Source organism: Phaseolus vulgaris, chromosome 11 (genome assembly GCF_000499845.2).
Source record: "Phaseolus vulgaris cultivar G19833 chromosome 11, P. vulgaris v2.0, whole genome shotgun sequence".
Classification (NCBI taxonomy): domain Eukaryota; kingdom Viridiplantae; phylum Streptophyta; class Magnoliopsida; order Fabales; family Fabaceae; genus Phaseolus; species Phaseolus vulgaris.
The window spans coordinates 19,224,592-19,229,215 of NC_023749.2; the positions used below are offsets into that span (position 1 = coordinate 19,224,592).

General features: G+C 36.3%; 1 long non-coding RNA gene across 1 annotated transcript; it reads left to right on the top strand.

The window, feature by feature from the left end:
* Positions 1-2,903: 2,903 nt before the first annotated feature.
* On the top strand, positions 2,904-4,295 carry LOC137821778 (uncharacterized). The gene is made up of 3 exons (XR_011082878.1): positions 2,904-3,290; positions 3,655-3,697; positions 4,073-4,295. It is a non-coding gene; the product is annotated as an uncharacterized lncRNA (long non-coding RNA).
* Positions 4,296-4,624: the final 329 nt, after the last annotated feature.

Sequence of the window (4,624 nt, forward strand, 5' to 3'; positions counted from 1 at the left end):
ATGTTATGTTCATAATCAAAATAGACAGCGGGATAAATTTGATAGTCGTAGCCAAAAATGTGTGTTTGTCGGGTATCCATATGACCAAAAAGGATGGAAATTATTTGATTTGGAAACAGAAACTTTCTTTGTCTCTCGTGATGTACATTTTTTCGAAAATAAATTTCCATATTTTGAAGCCAAAAAGATGGACACTGCACCACCATTGCAAAACCTAATTATTGCCAACTCTTTAGAAACTGGAACGGACCCACATTTTCTTCATGAAGTTGCCTCCTCAAACCTAGATGAATGCATCGTCAACCAACCCATTGCATCTCCCATCCCAGCCAAGGAGGATGCTACCCTCACAGATGACTTCGACCACACTATCAACGACTCCGATCCGTGTATAGAAGCCTCGACGCTACCCGTGGATCCACCGCCGCGTCCGACGGAGACGGCGCCGTCGGTTTCTTCACCACCGCTGACGGCCGCGGTTCCCCTTGGGCGAGGGCATCGCGCGAAGCTGCCTTCCGTACGGTTACGCGATTTTGTCGCAGCCACCACGATACCGTCAAGCCCCTCTGTTCCGTCACCTCCTTCAACAGAATCCTCAGGTGTTTCGTATCCTATACATGATTTTGTGAATTGTGATTCCTTTTCTAAACATCATCAAAGTTTTCTTGCCTCTTTACACACCGAGCAGGAACCCCTATTCTTTTCTCAAGCGGTCCGAGAACCCCGGTGGCGTGATGCTATGGCACAGGAGATTCATGCTCTCGAACTCAATGACACCTGGAAACTCACCGCTCTCCCTCCTGGAAAGAAGGCACTTGGGTGTAAATGGATCTACAAAATCAAATACAACTCGGATGGAACAATTGAAAGATTCAAGGCTCAATTGGTAATTCTTGGCAATCATCAAGTGGAGGGTTTGGATTACAACGAGACGTTTTCTCCTGTCGTAAAGACGGTAACCATTCGCACAACTCTAGCAGTAGCAGCCGCAAAAGATTGGGAGCTTCATCAGATGGACGTTCACAATGCGTTTCTCCATGGTGATCATGATGATGAGGTTTATATGAAACTCCCTCCTAGCTTCCAAGAATCTCAACCAGGGGCAGTGTGCAAGCTTCAAAAGTCTCTATATGGCCTCCGACAGGCCCCCAAGTGTTGGTTTGCTAAACTATCTTCTTCTCTCACTCGTTACGGCTTCCAACAATCCCCGAAGGATCATTCCCTGTTTACTCTCAATAATAATGACATACAGTTGGTTGTGCTAGTCTACGTTGATGATCTTGTGATTGCAGGGAATAATGGTACTGCCATCCAATGTTTTAAAGGCTACTTAAATCAATGCTTTCATATGAAAGATTTAGGCCGCCTCAAGTACTTCCTCGGGGTTGAAGTTGCTCGCTCCCCCAACGGAATCTTCCTTTGTCAGAGGAAATATGCCTTAGATATCATTACTGAAGTCGGATTGTTGGGTGCGAAGCCCGCCACTACACCATGTGAAGAAAATCACAAATTGAGCTCCGCTACTGGTTCTTTTCTTTCTGACCCGGCTACTTATCGTAGACTTGTTGGGAGGTTAATTTATCTGTGTTTCACTCGACCTGACCTTGCCTACAGTGTCCAAGCTTTATCTCAATTTATGCAAAATCCACGCTCCGAGCATTGGCAAGCTGCTCTTCGTGTTGTTCGATATTTAAAGGGGCATCCTGGACAAGGAATACTCCTACCTCGAGAGAACAACTTACAACTCTTTGGGTGGTGTGATTCGGATTGGGCAAGTTGTCCACTGACACGGAAATCTCTCACCGGATGGTTTATTCAACTCGGCACTTCCCCAATCTCTTGGAAAACCCAGAAACAACAAACGGTTTCTGCCTCCTCTGCTGAGGCTGAATATCGATCAATGGCTAAAACCACCCGAGAATTAAAGTGGATTAAAGACATTCTCGCTTCTCTACATGTTCCTCATCCTGACCCAATTCGTCTTTATTGTGATAGTCAAGCAGCACTTCACATTGCTAAAAACCCGGTCTTCCACGAACACACCAAACACATTGAAGTTGACTGCCACCTTGTTCGAGATGAAATCATTCACAAGCGCCTTCTTCCATCCTATGTGCCCACACATACACAACTAGCTGACCTTTTCACCAAAGCTCTCGGTGCTAAAAAGTTTGGAGCCATCTTGGTCAAGTTGGGCATTCAAGACTTACATGCTCCAACTTGAGGGGATATTACCGGACAAAATCATTATTAGACTTAATTAGACTTAATTATAGGAATATAATCACTATTAATGAGTCTATAATTAGACTTAATTATAGGAATATAATCACTATTAATGGGTCTATAATTAGTCTTAATTACAGATGTTATGTTAGAAAAAGAATCTGTACGGTTCTAATGCTATGGTTATATATATGTATCATTGCTATAGATGAAAGACAGATTGAATAAAACAGAAAATATTCTTTCAAAGAAACTTAGGAGACAATGTATAGATTCTTATGCAGATATGCAACTATGTAATAATGCATGAAAATTGAGGACACAAAGTACACACTTCACTCTACATAACAGAACAGGTAAGAACTCATAGATACCCTGTAGAATGTAATAATAGTAGTAAAATGTTACACTTCACTTCACATTTTATGGTATCTAATGTTACCCTTTTCTTGGTCTTGTATAGGCAATTGTCATTTTACAGTGGATGGTAAAGTAATAAGAGGAGTCTACTGAATTTGTCTTCTTTTAAATCATTCTACAACAGACACTGAAATAAGTTAAAGGAAAACTATTGAATGAAATATTAAAATAATGTGTATATGTTTGTCTTTGTCTAATAAGTTAATTATTTAAACAAGTGTGTCTCTTACACTTTATAGAGAATTCCTTGTTGGACTTTAAGATTGTTTGTATTTATATTTCTGTAAGTTAATATTAAAATGATTCATCCCCTTACCTGAATTCTCTATAACCTCCGTGGTTTTTTTTTTTTCAATTGTCTCCTAAAATCTAACTGGTGCTTGAAATCTTAAAAAAGTAAAAATAAAATTCAATCCATTTGTTCATCTTACTTAAATTGCTTTTGAATTCCTGATTACATTAATATTGGACCCCTACATTTTGAATCCTATTAGTTGCTTTCTCTGTATATTAGAGTGTGTGAAACATTTGAATTGTACTTCCTCAAGGTGCGTTGATGAAGTTATTCCAGATGTGCCATGGGTAATCACCAATGAGTTCCTTGACAAACATCAAATTGATTATGTGGCACATGATAGTCTTCCGTAAGGTTAACCAGCCCCATGCTATTTTGATATAGGTTTAAAATTTGTGACTTCTTGATTAAAAATTATCAACACCAGAATAGAATAACTTTAAACTGAATGGATGTGCAGACATTCTTGGTTCTTGCAGTTGTGATGTGAAAAGTTTAGGGATTTTAAGTTATAAGCATGAATTATATACTGTTGTTAACTTCTTGTTGATATTAATATTATTTTCACTTGATTGTCTTGTGTTGTGATGCTTCTGTTCTATCCATGTGATTCTGTTATGCTTGCATTGCAACACTTGAGTATATTCTGACTGGTACTATTTTCTTCAAGTTCTTCTCATATATGTTATCACTTCCTTATTCTACTGTCATAGTTATGCTGATGCAAGTGGAGGTGAAAAGGATGTCTACGAACATGTAAGTTCAAATTAAGACTACTTGTAACTATCTCAAACTTTTTTGCTGCAATTTATGAACTTATGCCTTTTAATTTCTTATCTAGGTTAAGTATGTTGCAAAATTTAAGGAAACAAAGCGGACTGGCGGAATTTCTACTTTTGATATTATAATGAGAATCATAAAAAATTATAATCAATATGTAATAAGTAATTTGGATCGTGGTTATATAAGAAAGGAGCTAGGTGTCAACTATATCAAGGTTTTGTTCATTTGGTTAGCATCTTTGTTTTGCTTTATTTAAAATTCTTCATGTTTTAGTATTCAGTTTCGTCATTGGTTTGCTTTATTGCTTAGTGGGAAACTTATCTTTGTTACAAAATCTCTTATTCACAGGAAAAGAGGTTGAGAATGAACATGGAACTCAAAAAAATTGCAAGGAGAGAGTGAAGAAACAACAAGAGAAAGTGGGAAAAAATTTGAAAAAGATTATAATTTTTATTTTCATGTTTTATTATGGTACTATGAGAGCACTGCAAAAAGTATGTGATGTTATTTGTGGATTATTAATGTATATATTATGCAATTATTTCAAACAACAATGATAATAAAATAATTTCAATTTGGGTTTATGTGATTCTCTTATAGTTTTTACCACAATCTTAGTTCACATTCATAATTTATAAAAAAAAGTTTTTTTTTGTAAAATTTGAAAAAATTGTTCATTTCTAACCATATCTAGATTCCCAACATAATTATTTTGAGTTAACGAACTCTATAAATTTATTTTAAAATTAGTGAACTTAAATTTATAAATAAATATAAAATAAAAAAAAATAAGTAGGTAAATAAAATAATATTTTATAATAAATTATATTATTTAGAGACCAATATAGTAACTAATTTTTGGTATTTAAATATTTGGTCACTAAATGAGTTTCTATATAT